The 21,635-nt window shown below is 46.3% G+C and overlaps 1 non-coding gene across 1 annotated transcript; it reads right to left on the reverse strand.

Moving 5' to 3' along the window:
- Nucleotides 1–19,900: 19,900 nt before the first annotated feature.
- Nucleotides 19,901–20,082, reverse strand: LOC119437900 (U2 spliceosomal RNA). The gene has a single exon (XR_005189579.1). It is a non-coding gene; the product is annotated as a U2 spliceosomal RNA (small nuclear RNA).
- Nucleotides 20,083–21,635: the final 1,553 nt, after the last annotated feature.

Here is a 21,635-nt window from a genome sequence, read left to right on the forward strand (position 1 = left end):
TTTAAAAATAAGCAAACGTCACGCAGCTGGACAGAACCAAGGTAACGTTATTTGCCGTCGCTCTGAGATGCTCAGATTATTTTTATGCATTCCGCGTAATCACATAATTAGTCTTAAACCGTTTGTTGGTCACTGGGACATATATGTCCCACCTGCAACCCCAAGCGAAAGTTGCCTCAAGTGCGCAGAGGCAACTTTCATATACGTAGACACACGTAGCCCCACAGAAACAGGTAGCGCCATCTCTTAGAAGATAAAGATAAACTATAATTTTAAGTTTTTATTTGGATTGGTAGGTGGCATATCCGAAATTATCACGTGGAAAAGATTGAGGAAGCAGTAAAGTATGGACGCAGCATGAAATCAGTGAAAAGAAAACTTGGCATAGGACAAGGCAAAATGTATGCTCTGAAATATATGCAGGGTAACATCATCAGCAATTTCGATGACATAGTAAAAACAGCGGAAGAATTCTATACTGACCTATACAGTACCCAGAGCAGCCAAGCCACTTTCATTCGAAGTAGTGAGGAACCGGATACAGAGGCTCCTTCTATAACTAGCGATGAAGTTAGAAGGGCCTTGAAAGACATGACCAGGGGAAAGTTGCTGGAGAAGATGGAATAACAGTCGATTTAATAAAAGATGGAGGAGATATCATGCTTGAAAAGCTTGCGGCCCTTTATACGCAATGCCTCACATCTTCAAGTGTACCAGAGAGCTGGAAGAACGCCAACATTATACTCATTCATGGGAAGGCAGACGTTAAAGAATTGAAGAATTATAGGCCCGTTAGCTTGATTTCGGTATTCGGTATAAAATATTCACCAAGATAATTTCCAATAGAATCAGGGCAACGCTTGACTTCAGCCAACCAAGAGAACAGGCTGGCCTCAGGAAGAGATATTCTACGATGGATCATATCCATGTCATAAATCAGGTAACAGAGAAATCTGCGGAGTACAATCAACCTCTCTATATGGCTTTCATAGATTATGAAAAGGCATTTGATTCAGTAGAGATACCAGCAGTCATAGAGGCATTGCGTAATCAAGGAGTACAGGAGGCATACGTGAATATCTTGGCAAATATCTACAAGGATTGCACAGCAACTTTGGTTCTCCACAAGAAAAGTAGAAAGATACCTATCAAGAAAGGGGTCAGACAAGGAGACACAATCTCTCCAATGCTATTCACTGCATGCTTAGAAGAAGTATTCAAGCTCTTAGACTGGGAAGGCTTAGGAGTGAGGATCAATGGCGAATACCTCAGCAACCTCCGATTTGCAGATGACATTGTCCTATTCAGCAACAATGGAGACGATTTACAGCAAATGATTGAGGACCTTAACCGAGAAAGTTGGGTTGAAGATTAATATGCAGAAGACAAAGATAATGCTCAATAGCCTGGCAAGGAAACAAGAATTCGGGATCGCCAGTCAGGCTCTAGAGTCTGTAAAGGAGTATGTTTATCTAGGTCAATTACTCACAGGGGACCCTGATCATGAGAAAGAAATTTACAGGAGAATAAAATTGGGTTGGAATGCATACGGCAGGCATAGCCAAATCATAAATGGGAGCTTACCACTGTCATTGAAAAGAAAAGTGTACAATCATTGCGTTCTACCGGTGCTAACCTATGGGGCCGAAACTTGGAAGTTAACAAAGGAGCTCGAGAACAAGTTAAGGACCGCACAAAGATCGATGGAATGGAAAATGTTAGGCCTAACGTTAAGAGACAGGAAGAGAGCGGTGTGGATCAGAGAACAAACGGGGATAGCCGATATTCTAGTTGACATTAAGCGGAAGAAATGGAGCTGGGCAGGTCATGTAATGCGTAGGATGGATAACCGGTGGACCATTAAAGTCACAGAATGGATACCAAGAGAAGGGAAGCGCAGTCGAGGACGGCAGAAAACTAGGTGGGGTGATGAAGTTGGGAAATTTGCAGGCGCTAGTTGGAATCATCTAGCGCAAGACAGGTGTAAGTGGAGATCACAGGGAGAGGCCTTCGTCCTGCAGTGGACATGAATATGCTGCTGATGATGATGATGATGATGATGATGATGATGATGATGATGATTAATTGAAGTTCTTTTGCTTTTTCCTATGTTTTTTGCTGTCGTCGCTCTTCAAGCGCCTGAATTTGGTTGCTCTTGCCCCACGAATAAGTTGACCAGTAAGAGCAAGAGAGAGAGAAAAGACTTTATTCCAGGTCAGACTAAGACCATTAGATATTCCTCCGCCAGGAGGACCATGGCTTGCTGGGCGGCGAAGGCCGCCGACGCCAACCACACCCGCCAGTGGGGAGGTGGGGGGTTAGGGTAGTGAGGGGATTGTAGGGCTGCGTGGCAAGAGAAGAGGATGTGCTCTACATTTGTGTACGTAGAGGGGCAGTTGGGACATGAGGGGTCTGAGCGGTAACGATAAAGGTATAGGCGTGCTGGAGTGATCAGGTGTTGAGCTGGATGGCTCTGAGGGTGCGTACTTGGGCAGCGGAGAGACGAGGGTGTGGTGGCGGAAGCGTCTGCAATGAATGCCGGAGGTGTTTGTAGTGCTGCTTGAGAGTTTTCTTATAAAAGTGTGCCTCGTCCGCTATGGGCGGGCAAGACCAGGGGATCGTCGGCGCCCGGCTATTAATCTCGCGGGCAAGCTCATGAGCGAGCTTATTGCCGATAATCCCCGCATGACCTGGCACCCACACCACAGTGACCAAAGCAGGGGAGAGAAGGGAGAGAGCGTCAGAAAGGTCGTCATGAAGATTATCGGGAAGTCTGTTGTCGCGAAGAGCCCTGATTGCCGCCATGGAGTCCGAGCAAATGCGATACCGAGGAGAGGGACGAAGAAGGGTTAGTTCGTGCGTCGCGTGAACGATCGCGGCCAATTCAAGGGATAGAGAAGAAGTAGGAAGTGAGAAGGGGCCAGCGGTGGAAGTGATGGGAATGCCAAGGGGGGTCGGCATTGTAAAAATTACTTGTACTCCAGTAATGCAGTTAGATCAACTGTAGACAGGTGTGAGCCATTGTTTTCAGCTACCTGCAAATATGCTGAACGTAGTGGCTGAAGACGTGCAAGACTACTACAGAAACGGCATGACATACCTGTTCTTTCGGGTGAAACTGTGGAGACAGCTCATCAATGGGAGGCGCTTTCGCAAGTGTCGGTGCAGTCTAGTATATCACAAGAGAGGAAGCAAGGACTGCTAAATTATGACAGCGGTGCCAACAGACGTTCGTTTCTTCTTTTTCTCTTTTCTTTCCCACCTGTGGACGTCCTTCCATAGTATTAACACATCGGACTTGTTAACATCACTTACGGGGGGTACGGGGATTTCTTTTTTTTTTTTTTTTTCCTGTTCTCTTTCCTTTTCTTTTTTTTTTTTCGCGTGCGAATGCCGCTTTTGTCTCTGCCTCTATTTTTTCATTAAAAGCTCCGCACCAGGTTTCTGAGCTCGATGAGACGTCTTAGGACACGAACGCGTTACCGTAGCCCACATTATTTTTCTATTGGCTTTTATCACGAAATTTGCGCTTTGGGTTGTTTTTAAAACCCGCTGATGCTTCGCTTCCTCAGTGCCCGAACTGGCCCAATCAGTTCGGGCACTGGTTGGGCCAGCGTACTGCCTCTTTCGTCTTCTGTTTTCTTGCATCTTGGCGTCTTTCTTTGCGTCTTTCTTTTTTCTGGTGTGATTCTATTAAAATTTTTCTATATCACTTTTCAATTATTTGTGCTGCGTTTTTTTAATGTTGGTAATACCCACTACGTGCAAAAGGTGCCAATGGTGCTCAACAACTTTGCAGGGAACACGCACAAAGCTTGTGTGTAAAGCCTGCCAAATGCCTCTTTGCATTGCATGCTTTGAACCCTTCCACAAGAAGCCGTAATCAGGGGCCGGAAACTCCCTATACCTCCCATGGGACGCTCGCTCCCATGCCGGTACTAAAATCCCTATATAAGAAAAGTACCGCCATCCTTTGATCAACGCCGCTTCTCTCTCTCTCTCTCCTGTATCTCCGATTGGACGATGATAGCGCGCGCTTTCGCTTCTTTATATTTTTTTTTCGCCTCAGAGCCATGTTGAAAGTCATACTGCGCAGCCGCAGTCGCCGGCGGCGGCGGCGGCGCGCGCCCGGCCTGAAAGCTTTCTAGGTGCGCCACCGTCGACTTGCTTGCGCAAGCAAAAAGTAAAGAAAAAAAACAAGCGTTTTAGGAGAGGAGACGGCGGAGGAAAGAGTAGATGGCGGTACTTTTCTTATATAGGGACTTTAGCCGATACGCGGCGGCAGCGCCGCTTCCACCACTGGCGGCTGCCGGATATCCTACTGGAAATAATTCGCAAACAAAACAATGTGTCCATGACGTCACTGATGAGGTCAGAAGTTGGAGGGAGAGGGCACGCAGCCGGGAGGAGGAGAGTTGCTGCTGAAGCCCTCCTTTCCCACTTCACATGCAAGCGGACTGTGTTCGTAAAGTCCCTATATATGTGTTCGTGCTCTCTTGCAGGTCCGCTGGCCGTGCGGCGACATTGGCCAAATCGCGGAGCAGAACATGTTGAAGTTTGTCGTGTATTAGGAAGCACTTTCTTCCTACCAGGTTTACCTTGCAAGCTGCTATTCATTTTCTAAACCGCTGGAACATTGCTCGTACGCACCAGTGCCAAGCAGTTATAATGAAGAATATTTATATAGCGAACCATTGTTAATTACCAATATTCGCGGTTAATATATTACATTTCGGTATTTCGTGAAAGTAGTCGCTTTGAAAGTCCTAACTTGCGGTTACGTTTAGGGCTACACTTCAACTAGTCCACAGATATAGTGGGGGGTACGTAGCATAAAGAAAATAACTTCCTGGCCCCATCAATCGTTAATTTTGTTCGTGTGTTGTGAAGCGGATCAACTAAAACTAGCTGATTTCTCGGCCAGCCAAAACTCTTCTTTCTGGGGTTTTACGTGCCAAAACCAGTTCTGATTATGAGGCACGCCGTAGTGGAGGTCTCCGGATTAATTTTGACCACCGGGGGTTCTTTAAAGTGCACTACAACGCAAGCACACAGGCGTTTTTGCATTTCGCCTCCATAGAAATGCGGCCGCCGCGGCCGGGATTCGATCCCGCGATCTCGTGCTCAGCAGCGCAACGCCTTAACTGACTGAGCCACCCCGGCGGGTGGCCAGCCAAAACTCAACACAAGTAAAAGTTGAACGCTTTTGTTTTTATTTACACATTTGGTACTGGAAAAAGACTGACCTCCACGCAGTGCGAAAGTGACAATCTACAGAAGCAATTTTCATTCAAAACGTAAAATTTGACATAATGAGTGAAAATAGATTCCAAAAAATCCAAACCAATGCGAGAATTATTAACCACCATGGCTGGTCTTTCTTTCTTTTTTTTCTTAACCTTGGCTGTGCATGTCGACAAGGAGTGAACAAAATGTATAGCCCAAGAACACGCACTCAATCCCTTCATTACAAGTATTTCACCGGCAACAGATGGGCTGCCGTCATGACGAACGAGTCGAGCGACACTGCTGTTATGTCAGTCCACTCAGGATTGCACAGAACTGGTTTACTCAGCAAAATGAATACCTGCTCGAAAAATAGATTGAAATACTTGTGCTTACCCGTGGTCATTGGGAAACCTGAAAAACTTCGCAGAATTGGGGCGCGATCTTGTACGCGTTCCAAAATGGAACGGAGGCGTTCCGTTCCATCGAGCCGCACACGATTGGTCAATTTGAACGTCGCGGTTGAAATTGGCCAATCGTGTGCGGCTCGATGGAACGGAACGCCTCCGTTCCATTTTGGAACGCGTACAAGATCGCGCCCCTGGAGTTCGAATACCACACAGCCGCGCAACACATGTAATGCCCCGATTTAGCCATCTTCGTCTAATGCTCAATTGGTCGGCCAGGGGCGCGATCTTGTACGCGTTCCAAAATGGGACGGAGGCGTTCCGTTCCATCGAGCCGCACACGATTGGTCAATTTGAACCGCGACGTTAAAATTGACCAATCGTGTGCGGCTCGATGGAACGGAACGCCTCCGTTCCATTTTGGAACGCGTACAAGATCGCGCCCCTGGTTTCCTGCGTCTTCTGTTCGTTGCACACCTAATCAAGCTTCTTTGTCTTATCTTTCCAATCTTCACACTTGGGACGACAACCGAAGCACGGCCAAGCGCGAACTGACTTGTGATATCGCTGAGCGAGTGGCAAGGGTGAGCGGAGGCAAGCGCGACGGACGCACGATAGCAACCACTTCCCGCGCTTCGCCCGATTTAAAATTCACAAAAAGAGAAATAAAAAAATAACTTAGCATGTCCGGCAACCGCTAGGAGTACGCAAGTTCCTTGAAACCGAAACTAGCTTTACTTTCCGGGAGCTGCCATAATCACCTCAGAGCCTGAAAGTATCAAGCCCAAGGTGTACAGAGGGACAACGTATGTCCCCACCTTTGCTCAGGCCTCAAGTTATCTGTTGGACAGGTGTTGTCCCGCAGATTTTTCAGATAATCATGTTGGACAAGAACTAATCATTTTTTGCTATTCTTCCATGTGGTACAGTTCAACTGGGAAAAGGTATAGCTGAAACAATGAGTAGACTTCTCGCGCCTGACAAATGGTTAATTAATTAATCAACTTCTCAAATATTATATATTATGAGAAGTGCCAATGAGAAACTTGTAGAGCAACATGAAATACCCCCGATACAGCTTTCTGTTGCTAATGCGTGCTACAGAAAAGTGATTGTCCAAGCATGAGAGAAGCCCGCGAATACACGTAAAGTGTCTCGAGCGGCTAGTCGCGCGGTATTTTTTTTTTTTTTGTATTCGCGGGCTTTTTAAGTTAGGGCGAAATTAGGACGTAGCCCAGATGATAGCGAGATAGTCCTTTTCTCTTGTAGAAAAAATTCGCTTCTGCTTTCGAGTGCGACCGACTAGCGTAACCTATGATCCCTTCAAATCTGTCTTTTCTCTGCATGGGCAAGAACGACACCGAGTCCTATGCTATACTTGCGTCGATGTGGATTTCGGTTTTGGCACCTTCATCAAAGCGGGCGAGTACTGGTGGCGACAGCAGGTGTCGTTTCAGTTCTTCATTGCCTCGACTTGCGGTGTTTAGCACTTAAACTCAACGTCTGATTTCGTGAGAAGAGTCAGAGGCATGGCGATACGAGAGAAATCCTTGACAAAGCGCCTATAAATAACATGCTGTCTGCCTTCATGTCGACGGGCGCCGGAAAGTTCGCAATGACAGCCGTTGTGTGTGGATCAAGACAAACTCACGAATTGCTGATGACGTGGCCCAGAAATAGGAGTTCTTCGTACGCGAAGCGGCATTTGTCCGGCTTCAGGGTCAGTCCAAATTACTTGATCGCCTCTAATACTGACTTATGCCACTTAAGGTGATTGTCAAAATTCGCGGCAACGACGACGACCTCATCCAAATGGACGAGACAAGTATGCCACTTTAAGCCTGCCAAGACTGTGTCCATCACGCGCCGTAATGTTGCAGCTGCTGAGCAAAGTCCGAATGGCATAGCCTTGAACTATAAGAGGCCGTAGGGCGCGATGAAGGCGGTCTTCTGTCGATCCCTCTTGTCGGCTTCAATTTGCCACTGGCCAGTCTTGAGATCCATGGACGAAAAATTCACCGACGATTACGATGCTCCTTAATGCGAAATTTGAGCGCAGCTCTATACGTGTTTTCATTTCGCGACATAATGATTAGACCCTCTTCCTCCGCTTTCCTTTTCGCGCTCTCTTCGCTATCGCCGTCTTTCATCACCCGCTGCGCTCCGCGTTCGCTTTTTCATTTTTCCCTGTATACTCGTTCGCTCGGTTACGCCAAGGGGCAACTCCGACGCCGACGCTCAATGCAGGAACGGGCACCTATAAGAACTGCGCTCTAAAATACTTAGCATTGCAGAGCCGGTTCAACGCGTCGTCTGTCCGTAGCAGGGGCTATACGTGCGTGCTTTGTGGGTGTGTTGAGGCAGTGATAATCGACGCAGAAGCGCAGAGTTCTATTCTTGTTTTTCACTAGGACCACAGGAGACGCCTAACGACTGTTCGACGGCTGGATTATGTCGTCACGCCACATTCCATCGACTTGCTGCTTTATGACTTCTCGTTCTCACGTCGGAACATGGTTCGGTCTCTGACGTAGTGGTCGAGCGCAATAATTTTCGGTTATTATGCGATGTTTGGCAACTGGTGTTCGTCGAATCTTTGATGACGACAAAAAGCAATCCTTGTATTGTAGCAGAAGACTACTGACCTGTTGCCGTTTACACATTGGAAGGCTTGGATTGGTGTCGAATGCTAGTTCGGGAACTGTGGCTGTCGAGGTAGATGCGGCAGAATTCGAGAGGACAAACGCATTGCTGGTTTCCACAATTTCCCCGATGGATGCGATCGTCGTGCCCTTGTTGAGGTATTTGTACTCATAGCTAAATTGTCAACGTCACTTTCGCTTTTTTTCCGTCCAGTCCAGTGATTCCTCTTGCGACGCAAATTTCACGGTCGAGCAGTAGATGCTGGTCGCCCTCGACGACGCCTTCTACATCTGCGGATGTTTCGGTACGGACGTAAATGATAACTCTGGAGCGAGGCGAGATGCTGACTTGGTCTTCGAGTACGTTCTAGGCACGGTAACCGGTGGCCCTATACGGCGGTATCTCTTGGTCCGTGGACAGCTTTATCGACTTGGACCTTAAGTCAATGACTGCGCCTTGTTGGTTGAGGAAGTCCATGCTGAGTATTACGTCCCGTGATCATTGCTGCAGGATCACAAACGTTACATAGTAAATCTGGTCATCAAGTGTAACACTTGACATGCAGATTCCAGTCGGCGTTATTATGTGTCCTCCAGCTGTCCTTATTAGGGGGCCGTCCCATGGAATCTTGACTTTCTTCAATTTTGCAGCCAAGGATCCACTGATAACGGAACAGTCGGCTCCTGTGTCTTCAATGACAGCGACTTCGTGGCCGTCGAGAACACGTAGAGGTCGGTCGTTCTTTGTCTTGCATTGCAGTTTGGTCGCGGCGTCGGGTCGCGACTGCGTCTTATTGTCCCGTCGTTGCTACTTCTCGTCATCAAATCTTGTCTCGGCGGCGTTTTCTTTGCTTCAAGCCTTCGTATGGGTGGCGACGTGTTGTTGCTGCGTCGTCGATAAGGTCCTTATAGCGTGGTCGTCGGCAACGGAAGATCTTCATCATTTCGACAAACAGCAACCGCACCTCTATCGGTTGCTGTTTTTAGTTTTCCGGATTTGTAAGGGCTCACAGTTCGGGCACTGGTTAGGCGAGCGTACTGCCTCTTTCGTCTTCTGTTTTCTTGCATCTTGGCGTCTTTCCTTGCGTCTTTCTTTTTTCTCATGCGATTCTATTAAAATATTTCTGTATCACTTTTCAATTACTTATGCTGCGTTTTTAACTATAGGTATAAATAACTGGTAATATTGGTAATAACATCGAGTATCGCTCTCCCTTGTTTTTCAATGGTGTAAAATATTTAGTCTGCACATTCCGACTCAGTTTCCTATTGAGTGTCGTCGCCTGCGTTGTGCCTCTTATCTATGTCATTCCACTTTCTTTGTCTGATAAGCTGTCAGAAATGTTCGAACCTTTTATTTCGCTAGAGGATTCTGCCCACGTCGTGTTTGAACAAAAATATATTCAAACAAGGAATCTTCAATTGCAACAACAGTATGAAAAGCATTCCGCAAGAGACCGTCCGTGTACGTTTCCGTAGATGGAGCGTATCGCAGCTACAGGAGGAGCAGGAATAAACTTTTATTGTGAAACCAGCACTTTATGATGGCTGGACCTAAGCCTCCCATGAGGGGACGTCAAGGGCTGGCCTCGCCGCCGCCTCACGGGCGTGCTGGGTCACCCAGGTTTGGTCGTCGAGGGCAGAGCTCCGCAGAGCCTCACCCAACCTCGACGAAAGGGTCGTGGTGTTAATGTGTGTGTACTGTGCTGGGCACTCCCACAGCATATGCGGAAGCGTAGCCGGGTGAGTGCCACAGCACCGGCAGTTGGGGGTGCTGTAAAGTTCACGGAATATAAGGTGGAGGCGGGCGGGTGAAGGGTACGTATTTGTTTGTAGCTGACACAGGGTGGTAGCCTGCGCCCGGCTGAACTTGGGGTGAGGTGGGGGGAAGGTTAGGCGACTAAGGTAAAATGCCTTAACGAGATCGTTATAAGTAGTCAGATTGTCGCTGGTGTCCAACTCGTCTCCAGTGTCTCCGGCGCGGTTGACTAGGCCGCGCGCAATGGAGTGGGTGACCTCGTTGAGGTTGGGGAGGTGTGGGCCCTGTTGCTGTTGGTAAGTAAAGCCAAGCGTGGATAGAATCAAGCGTCCCGTTTCAGTAAGGGTGAGCCGTTCAAGCTGAGAGCGTTGTTGTGCTTCAATGAGTTCGGCAAGGGTGTTGTGAACTCCTAGTTGTTTGAAGAGTTCAGTACTGGTGTAATGCGGGAGGCCAAGTGCTTGCTTGTAGACCCCTCGTATGAGGGTGTCGAGCTTGTTTTGCTCAGCCCGGTACCAATTGAGGTACGCAGCAACGTAGGTAATGTGGTATATGACAAAGGACTGCACGAGGCGGAGAAGGCTTTCTTCTTTGAGTCCCCCTCGTCGATTGCAGATGCGTTTAAGAAGGCGTAGGGTGTTTTGGGATTGGGCGCAGATCTTGTTGAGAGCCAAGGCATTGGAGCCGATGGTAGAGATGGTGAGACCGAGGACCCGGATACTAGGGACGTGTGGTATAGGACTGCCATCTAGAAGGCGTAGGATGATAGAGTCACAGGGTCTATTATCAGATTGGTGTTTGGGAGGTCGTCTCCGCTGAATGGGCTTGTAGAGAAGAAGCTCCGATTTAGCCGGCGAACAGCGCAGTCCGGTTCCTTGGAGATAAGCTTCAACCGTGTCAATCGCCGTTTGGAGGGCTGACTCCACTTGACCATCACTGCCTCGGTACGCCCAGATGGTGATGTCATCGGCGTAGATGGTATGGTTGATATTGTCGACTCGTTGTAGTTGCTGGTCAAGGCCAATTATGACTAAGTTAAAAAGCATGGGAGAGATCACTGAACCTTGCGGGGTGCCTTTGCTGCCAAGGAGAAGCTGGTCTGATCGTAAATCCCCGGCCGAGAGGGTGGTCGTGCGATTGCAGAGGAAGTCACGGATGTAATTGTAGGATCGCTCTCCCAAGTGGAGGTGGGAGGCCTGGTTAAGGATAGCTTCATGGGAAATGCTGTCAAAGGCTTGAGTGAGGTCGAGTCCGAGGATGGCTTTCGTGTTATGGCTTGTGATGGCTTTTGCAGCTACAAGTATAGATATATTATTGCATTAGCTGTAGCAGCGCACTTAATACAGCCAGTACTTACCTCCTCGTACTTTTTTTCAAGCGAAGCTTGTATTGCCTCACAAGTGTCGGTGCCGTTGAAGGTGTGACCTCAAAAACTTGTCTCGCGCAAGGGGACGAAAACGACGGGAAAGGCTTAGAATAGATCGCTGGTGAAACACGTGAGGCACGTGCCCGTAACACGTGTAGGAAGCACCCAATCAATGGCGTGCGCGCGCAAGGAAAAGGACAAGGGAAGGAAAGGCCTGGCGTCTCGCGCGTGGCGCCGGGTCTCCTTTTCAGTGCACGCTCGGCAAACGGATGTTCCCGGTAGGGGAAGCGCCGGCTATGACCTATGACCACTGACATGCCCTGACTCGACGAGCAACATTTCCATTTTATTTTGCCTAGCAGCCTGTCACGTAACTATTTTGGGAATCCCCCTAGCGATTGCGCATGACCTTTCATGCATTCGTTACCGTGCTGGGATGGCACAAACAATGTCAACCATCTCATCATCAGAGGAGCCTGTGCTAAATCGTGCGCCACTCACAGCAGTGCATTTCCTCAGCTTCCGCGATACGTCGACATCCTTTGATAGTTTGGTATACTGGCATTACCAACGGTGAACTTCACCCGCTTCCAGCAGTTTTCAGTTCAAGTGTGATTGATTGATGGATTTTTATCGGCACAACATTGAGCTACGACAGGGTCAAAGTGCTCGGATTACATTTTTAATGTGGTCTCCGAAGAGCCAAAATCTCAACGTGCGGCAACACTGAAGGGCTATCGCAGAGACGGAAACTAGAACCTGCGACGTCATGCTCAAAATCAAAGCTAGGGATAGTTGATTATTTTTTTCATTCGATTAACGACTAATAATTCGCTATTTTAGCCTTTAAACGATTTCTATTCAGGGTTTTTTAGCGATTAATGAATTGATTGAAATTTTTGGCGGACGCAATAAAAAGGTTGAAACACAGTTATCTACTCTTGTAGAGCCCTATTTCAATGTTTGAGAGGTGTAAAGTAGCTAAAAATACGTGTATAGAGTGTGATAAAGAATTTTTATTCAATTTGTTAAAGATTAAAAATTGCGAGGGGTGCTTAGAACTTTCTAAGGATGTGAAGGCGAAAGCCTAGTTGACCCATAGCGATGTGGAATGAAGCTCTGAGCCCACGCGGCGACGTATACAAGGCGCGCGAGTGCGCTGCCGCTGTTTCCCGAAATTTATATGGGCGCCACCGCTGACATTTCCCTCCTCCTCCTCAGCACATCTGTTGCCCGTTTCCCCGGCGTTGATCGCTGAGAGACAGTATGAGAACGCTAGCACAGAATTGCATTTGCGAACGTTAGCGCGGGCGCCATTACTCCTTTCCAGATTCCGCGCACCGCCTCATATTTACTGAAGCCCCAAACTCGTCTATGTTGCATTATTGCTGCATTCCGCTTCCCCTTTATTTTATGGTGAGGTGAGTTGGAGCCAGCTGTGAAAGAAGACGACGAATGCGCGAGAAGTGGCACGAGCGCGAAGAAAGCGCGAGGCGAGCTCGCTCACTTTTCTGTACCTCACAGCGACCTTGAAACATACAGATACTTAGGCTTTCGCCTAAATAGAGTTAGCACTAGTGACCTTTGAAAATATAAACAATATAATTTCTAAAATGGCGCTTAGAGCAGTGTTAAACAAGAGAAATCGCACCAGTGAATCCCCGTACAGTACAGTTAAACAAGAAATGAGAAAAATGGCAAAACTGACCGGTGAAGTCCAACTAAAATATGCAAGAAATTGCAACATGCAAAGGGGAAAAGAAAATTACTGGTTTATGATGTTAAACCACATGGTCTTTTCTACAGATCGAAATAATGTTCATTGGCTAGGATGTTTGGGTGAAACTGACACCTTCTGTGAATGGCCACACAACCCGCAAGCGAGAATAAACGCTCGCAAGCTATAGATTTGCTGGAATCGACATGAACTCAATGGCTATGTCAAATACATGCTCCAAACATGCGCCTGCTGTGCCACGTCTTTATTGAACTGGAAGTGGCACAGCGATCAACGACTGGGTTGTTATAGCATGCCTTGAACTGCGCGGGCATTTCAAGCCTCCGGCTTCGGGCGCGCCGTAATGGCGTGCGCGGCGTGGGGGAAGACAGTGGAGGCGCTGTGCTCCACGTCACTCGGGACTCGGAAAAACAGTCGACAGTCGCTCTATCACAGCCGCACAGTCACTGCTCGCGCTCTGCCATTCCTGTACGATTTCAAAATTTTTGCGCCAATCCTGTAGAACTCTCGAACACGATTAATCAAACATGCCTAATTGAATAAGTCGATTAAATGAAAGGTGTACATCAATGAAGATTAATCGTATGGTGGGATACCTTTAATGGAATAACTGTTCATCGATATTAATAACCCTAATCATGACTCCTTAGCCGCCATGCACCGCAGCGGGTAAACATTACCCCAAGTTGCCCGTAATGGTTGTTATCTTGTTTCTATCGTTGTAAATCAACACTTTTATTCCAAACTCACTGCCTGCGGTAGCTTGGTGGCTCTGGCGTTGCACTGTTGAGCTCGAGGTCGTGGGTTTTTATCCCGGCCGCGGCGGCCGCATTCCGATCGGGACGGAATACAATAACGCTCGTGTACCATTTACTTTGGGCGCACGTTTAACAAGCTGACGTGGTCTGATTTAATTCGGAGTCCCCCACTACGGCGTGCCTCATGATCATATCGTGGTTTTGACACGTATTGCTACAGAGTTCAATATCTTTAGTTTTTTTCCCATTAATTACCTTTAGTAACCCTATAATGTGCACTGATGCACACCTCATAGCAGATGACAGGCTTTATTGACCTAGGTTGTTGTTTGTTTGTTTTGTCTGTTTTTTTTTGTGCGTCTCTGTCTGTCGGTCTCTTTGTTTATTTGTTTGTTGGAGGCCGGCTTCATTATGAAAATGCAGTCAATATTTAGTGCTCAGAAAACTGTGGCGAAAAGCAAATATCTCGAGAAAACAACATCTGTCAAGCAATTATGCGCTAGCTCTGGACTTTGAAAAAATTATGCAGATCCAATGCACATCTTGGAATCTATGTGAAGCGAAACTTTCGTGAAGCGTTTAATCAAATGCTATAAATTTGTGTATTTCCTTCCTGCATCTCTGGCCTAAAGGAAGCTGGCGCGCGCGCATGTGCTCTCGCGCAACCATGCTACGAAGTGTGACCCACCCGGCAATATTCTGAAAAAGCTTGTTGGCGTTGGCACGATAGAAGTAGACGGGCGACTGTGGCCTCTACAATTTCTTCAAGAGATATTTGTGCTTCTAACACTGATTTATTACAGCGTAAACTGTTATGGGCTCATTCCAATAGCCGTTTCGGTTCGCGATGGTGTCCGCTGCCGCCGCCGACGGCGTCCGGTGATCTTAACCGCTATCACTGGAAATGCGAAAGAAGTACTCGGTTCCCGCCGGGATCAAACCCGCGCCCGCTGCGTGGTAGCCAGATACTCTACCACTGAGCCACGTGAGCGCTTGCTATCAGGCACAGGGAAAATGCGCTTTAAACGCAGACGATCCGAGCCTCTGCCAGTATGGTGGCGCCATCTAGTTAATGCGCCTGTAAACGCAGCGTACGCAGGCGCAGACGATGAGATGCCATTCAAATGAGACGCGCAATAAAAAAACGCGATCCCCAGCCTCCGCCAGTACGATGGCGCCATCTAGTTAAGGTGCCTGCAAACGTCACAGGCCTGCGCGGCCAGGCATCATCGGGCTCAGCAGACTGCTGTGCAGAGAGCATTACAAGCCGCAGCTCACCATCGACGCCGGCCTGGCAGTTCAGATCATTCTCGTCTAAACGAGGCGAAGAGACTTTGTCGCGAAGACCCTGGTGTGCGTGGTGCCTTGAGCCGCTCCACCAGCTTACGCTGTGACTCTGCTGCGTGTGCCGCGCAGGCCTGCGACTTTTCTTCTTCTGTTAAGTTAGGCAAAAGTTGCAGAATCCGAGCAAATGCTTCACCGTTTCCGGTGGTTATTCGTGTACCAAAAAGTAATGTATCATCAGCCTATTTTTATCTCCACTGCAGGACGAAGGCCCCTCCCTGATATCTCCAATTACCCCTGTCTTGTGCCAGCTGATTCCAACTTCCACCTGCAAATTTCCTCACTTCTTCACCGGAAGTAATTTTCTGTCGTCCTAGAAGTATATATAGCTCCTCACATGTCCTTAAAATTGAAGGTGTAAATGCAAGTCGGGAATGTGCCAGTGGGGAATGTGAAAAGCTGTTCACTGACGTCACCTAAAAGAATCAGGGAAAAAATAAATGCTTTGCACTAAAATGTGAGGACAGAAATGCAGGCGACATTTCGGCAGACACTGCCGAAAAATTCGTGAAAAATAATACTAATTGTAGCTTAATAAATATCCAACGTCTCCTTCTTGTAGTGCAATCAAACATTGGGACTGGCATGCCATGCATTATCGTGCGTTTTTGACCGTCTTCGAACGAAAGAAATGGGCCTGACATGCTCGAAATTATAGGCTGATTTAGCAACATTTCAAATTATTCAGAGTGCGTTCACGCTTATCCTACATCTCAAACTACCACTGTATTCTTCGCTCCAGGAGAACTCAACTGCCGATAATTCATCCTCGAACAACCCCGTCGCACGTTTTTTTTTTTCGTTTTTTTCTGATGGGTGTCGAGTACAACCGGTTGGTGCGAACATAGCCATGGCAAGGACAGTCTTTAAGGTGAGGTGAGACTTAGAAAGGTGGTATGGAAGAATTGCAGTCAGAGGAGTCATGAGCATTATTGGACTTTTGAATGTCTTCATATGGCATCAGTTATAACTGAGATGTCTTTGAAGTTCAAAATCTTTGAAAAATCGCGTTTCAGCTTTTTGCGATACTTACTTTTGATTTTTCGCAAATCTACATGTTTTGTCATAATTAATAGTCACAGGGCAATCGCATTTCGGACAAGTAAGGGCATTCGTATGCTGCACAACTGTGACTAAAGCTATGCCAGTACGTAGAAAAATGAAACAGAACATTTTTTCTGTTTTTACATAGTGAAACTGCCGCTTAAACATGCGTTTTATTTGTTTACTAAACTCCCATCAGCTTGCGGATACTTATGCTAGTCTCACGGTTGTACTATACACTAACTGGTATGTTCAGAAAATTTGGTGCATATATATCAGGCAGCTTTTTAGAAAAAGGTAGAAAAGTGTCCTAAAATCACGTTCTGGGGAAATGCAATAAAGTGGTGTCAAACTGCTCGACTTATCATAATGTCTCAGGACTTATCATAATGTCTCATAATGTCTCAGGAACTTTTTCGTGGTGAACATTACTGTAGTCTTTCTCTCTCTTTCTGTTGTCCTTTCATTGCCGTTTTGCTTCAGCTATAGCTGGTAACTGCTTTTGTTACTTGCCGCGAGTCTATATCGATAGCGTGCGCATTGCAACACAAGAATGACCAGGACCAGGAACTACAAAATATGTAGGTCATTCACCGGCAGGAAGCACTCTTTGAAGATCGCACACTACCATAAGGAAACAAAAAAGGAACGGACGAGAGATAAAGAGTTCTCTAATGAAGGTAAGGTGCATTACATAGAAAAAGAAGGTCGCAAAACCATAACCAAGACTTCTCGCAAACACAAGTTGTTTTATGTGTTGAAAACTACATAAGATCTCCAGACTCGACGACGGGGTACGCCCACTTTATAGTCGACGTGACAACTAAAACGAAATAATCGTCTCAAGAGTCGCACATACAAACTTTTATGTATATTTATATATTTTTGAAGGCTATAGACATGGGCGTTATCAAAAGAACGTACAATCAAAAAATTGATATTTTGGACCAAGGTCTCTTTTATCTGGAGTAGCGTACAACTCCTACCTCTTTGTTTCACTTCTCGCATACACGCACTGTCGTCTTTATTGTCAAGAAATAATAAGGGTTGTTGACGGGTTAATTTGGCACCGTTATTATTATTGTTGTTTTCCTTTCAGGAGTCACTTCGTCTTTACCCACCATTTCCGCTTTTCGGAAGGAAACTAGAACATGACATGATAATATGTGAGAAGCAACCATTTCCTTTTCGTAGTTTTGTTGCAGTGATATTTGTGCAACATATGTTCGTTCACAGCACTTGACTGTTCGTACTACATGTGCTGCATTTCACTGGATTGATCTTAACAAGCTTGGTCGTTAAAGGTCAATCACGTTTTCGGTAACTTTACGCCTCTTCACGTTACCAAGAACATTTCTCAGTAAATGCTATTGGCAAGAATTACACGCGGCTGAATGACCTAAACGTTTGATCGCATTCTAGACGTTCTGAACTCCATGTCAATAAACATGATAAGGTTTGCCTGACTGCAGTGAAAGTCAACGGGAAAACAAAGCCAACCATACTCAGAAGTTACTTTTTTTTGTATTATCATATATTGTTCCATAAGAACCTCTTTTCTAGCTAACGATGTTTCACGGACATTATCTAATGGTGTATCTCGAAATCAAACACCTTGACTCGCATTGACCGTCCTAAAGCTTCACCATGGAGGAAAAATGGAGAAAACAATTTTTAGTTTAAGTTACGCTGTGGCCTAAGCGTAAATATAAAGACCGAACGGAACAAACTGATTTCGTGCCCATGAAAACCACAAAAGAAACCGATCCAGTTGGTGAATATTCGCCACGAAAAGTACAGCAAGCCGAAACAGGGCGTGAAAAGAGGGGGAAAAACAAGCACGAAACCCGCAGTAAATAGCACTCAATAGTGATACTGCATTAATTTTCCAAGTCCTTTCGCTTCCAATCGAGAATGAAGAAACCACCGCTTCAGTTTGATATCTGTTGAGACATCGGTACGTACAGACCTGAAAAAAAAATGTACGAGAAAGCCACAATTCATTTTTTGACGAATTCTGCGTTATACGTCACGCGGGCGTTCGAGCATGACAGCTTCATAGAGAGAGAGAGAGAGAGAGAAACAGAAGAGAAGAAAGGCAGGGAGGTCAGACAGACGCATGTCCGATTTGCAACCCTGCACTGGGGAAAGGGTATATAGGGATGAACAGATAGAAACATGCAAGTAGCTTTCTCCTTGAACAAGCAGACTTAGTAAACACTTTTATGCATTCTAATTTGAAAGAGAGCATGACTGTTTAGCCACTATGGCATCTTGAAAGCAATTACAATGTTCCCTTTCATATTGCTCAATGGGCTGCTCCGAGATATTCCGTGAAACACACACGGCTATTGCTTGAAGTTTTTCGTTTGTAGCATATGGCCTCGCACAAACGAGTTATTTTCTCCTTGCCGTTTCATTGTGATTTACCACATACTATGCCACTTTTCCTTTACTTATTTCTGTATACCAACACACTTTTTTATCTTTATAATGCGATGATAAACTTCAGCTTTCTGACCATGGCACCTGATTTAGTTTCTAATTTGAGAAGAAAACCGAAATAGACAGCAAGTACAGTTTTTTTATTTGTTTGTAAATAACCAAATTATATGCTCAGTAGTGTTCGCTTAGCTTTTAAAATATATGGAATCAGCGTGAAAAGCATTTTTTTAAACCATGAAACATGAAGTCAAGAACATGCTAGCAGGACTTTACAAAATAAGAAAAAATATCATCATTGCGCAGATTCTTCTTTTGGGTCTGGAATAACGTGCGTGAAACATGTCAGGAACCCAACAGGACAGCACTTAGATAATTACCTGTGTCGCCAAGCGTGAGAAGGGCCGACTAAATGTATTCGAGCCGATCTATTATGCTTTTGCCTTTCGTCAGTGTTTGCGAAAAGATAGGAGAGGTCATAGCGAGGTGTTTACATGAAATTATACAATTCTGAACGGCGTCCGTCGGTATTCTGTGGCAGCTTCCTAGCTGGATGTTTCCGTTTATCTGAAGTAACGAAAACGCGAGATAAGAATTCTTTATGGTTATGTATTTATATAATTACATAATTAAAAAACGTTCCTACCAGCACTACGCGCCTGGAAACATCCACTGTTGTAACTCCTTTCAATTGTTGAGTAACGATGCTCGTCTGACGCGTCTTCTCCAAAGTTTTCTTTTTTTCATTTTTTTGGGGGGGGAGGGGGGGGGTGTGCAGTGACAGCGGAGTACGCAGGTTTTTACAAGCATCCACTGCATTTTCTTGAACGTAGCACCGAGGGATATCGAGAACTACCGGGCATTGCTGAACTAAGGCCCCTCCATACGGTGGTGGCGCGTGGATGGAGGGGCTTTATGCGGAACGGCTGCGGAAACCACTATCCCATCAACGTCTGCGAACGAGCACGACTACTGACTAAAAGCGACGACTCGCGGACGAGGCTTCAACTACACATGGCCAATGGGCCTTGTTATCCGGCACCGCCCCCCGGATCGGCATTTTGGCAGCAGTGACAGCGGTGTACGGACGTTTTTACAAGCATCCACTGCATTTTCCAGGTTGCTCAACAGGTTTTCCAAAGTGAAGCTGTATATGGCTAGTTTCCAGCGGATTGATGTCCATAGGCTAAAAATCCCGAAGATAGTGTAATACCGGGCCTACCCGCGGCGGAGGTGAAGCAGGCTTCAAGCACACCAGCAACTTGCAAAAGTAAGTTTAATATATTGGGTTCAAATACAACCCGTATCATATATTATGCGCATAAGAACAGATACTGTGCTTTGACCCGCGTCGGTCATGTCTACGTTCACACCATATACGTGTACGCCATCCAGCGTATTCCAACTAGTGCCTACCAATCTGAGTGTCTTCTGTCTCCTGACGTCATGCTCTACATAGGCTCCTTTCCTCAAATCTGCTCTGACTGTGAAATGGGCAGTCCGCGTGATGTACGGTCTGAAGAAGAACAGCGTGCCTACCAAGTACGACGGCGTGAACAGAAAAGGGAATGGGCGCGGCGGTGGCGGAAGGAGACCACCGATGATGAGCAGGCAGCGGACGCCAAGCGAACGCGTGCTGCCCCCCAGGACCGCGAGGCGGAAAGAAATGCGAGCCGTCCATGTGGCCCCAATCCCGCAAACTTGTAACGTTTCACCGGGGCAATGGTCACTCACCACGTACACAGCTTCACTGGTCATCCCCCTTCACAAAGTGGAATGACATTGAATGTTTTGCATTGATCTGGCATAACTTGTATAATAAATTAGCCGCTGTCGCTGCTGCCCTGTGCCCTTTTTTCCTTTGTGTTGTGCTGAGTAGGTTTGCTCTACCTATCATGTCAAAAGAGTTTGCAAAGCTCTTGCAAGATTTTAAAGGAGAAATGGGGGCCGAGTGGAAAAGCACAAAACATGCTCTCGAATGAGGCACGCGCACAAACAATCGTAAAATTCGTGCAGAATTTGAATATATAAATTCTAGCTTGAATTGTGCTAGCAAAAGTCTCGCTGATGCGAACTGTCGACTTGACTTCGTTCTGAACGAGAACAAAGGTATTAAGAAGGAAAACGATGCTCTTAAACTCAGGATCCTTGCTCTCGAAAAAGATCTTGCTAACTGTCAAATAAAGATGCTAAAATCTGAGCAATACTCGCGCATTTGAAACATTGCAATCAAGGCAATAGTAAAACCAGATGATGAGAACCTTGCGCCCAACTCCTAACGAAAGTTGGCGAAGCTATCGGAGAAGCCATATCAGCCTGTGACGTCGATTTGTGTGCCACAGGGTGCAGACTAAAGATAAAGATAAACCTAACATCATTGTCCAGTTTCAACACCGCGAAAAACGTGACAAAGTTCTCAATGTCACTCGAAAAGTGATAACGAACGCTACTATCGGATCGCAGAACGACGCTTCCCATCTATGTAAATGAGCACTTGTGCCCGGCAATGAAACGAATACTGGGGATGGCAATTTCACGAAAGCGCGAAAACGGTTGGAAGTTCGTTTGGGCAAGCAATGGGAACATATTTGCCCGTCGCACGGAGACGTCACTTATCACTGCTATCTGTCGCAAAAGTGATGTGGAAAAGATTAACAGCACTTAACAATTGTATTTTAGAAGCACTCGATTATGACTATTTGCACAGCATAGCAAGTAAATTGGTTTTACAGCGAGTTACATTTGCGTATTTCATTGCGTCTATTGCAGGGATTAAACTGTGATCGCCTGTCATCCATCTCGTGCATCGAGTGTGTTGGGTATTGGCGCATTTCAATTTCCCAGTTGTTTATAAACAGCGTAAATGAAATAGTCAACGACAAGTGATTGACATTTCGCGCGTTTATTTTTGT

The sequence above is a fragment of the Dermacentor silvarum genome, chromosome 1 (genome assembly GCF_013339745.2).
Source record: "Dermacentor silvarum isolate Dsil-2018 chromosome 1, BIME_Dsil_1.4, whole genome shotgun sequence".
In the NCBI taxonomy this organism is placed as follows: domain Eukaryota; kingdom Metazoa; phylum Arthropoda; class Arachnida; order Ixodida; family Ixodidae; genus Dermacentor; species Dermacentor silvarum.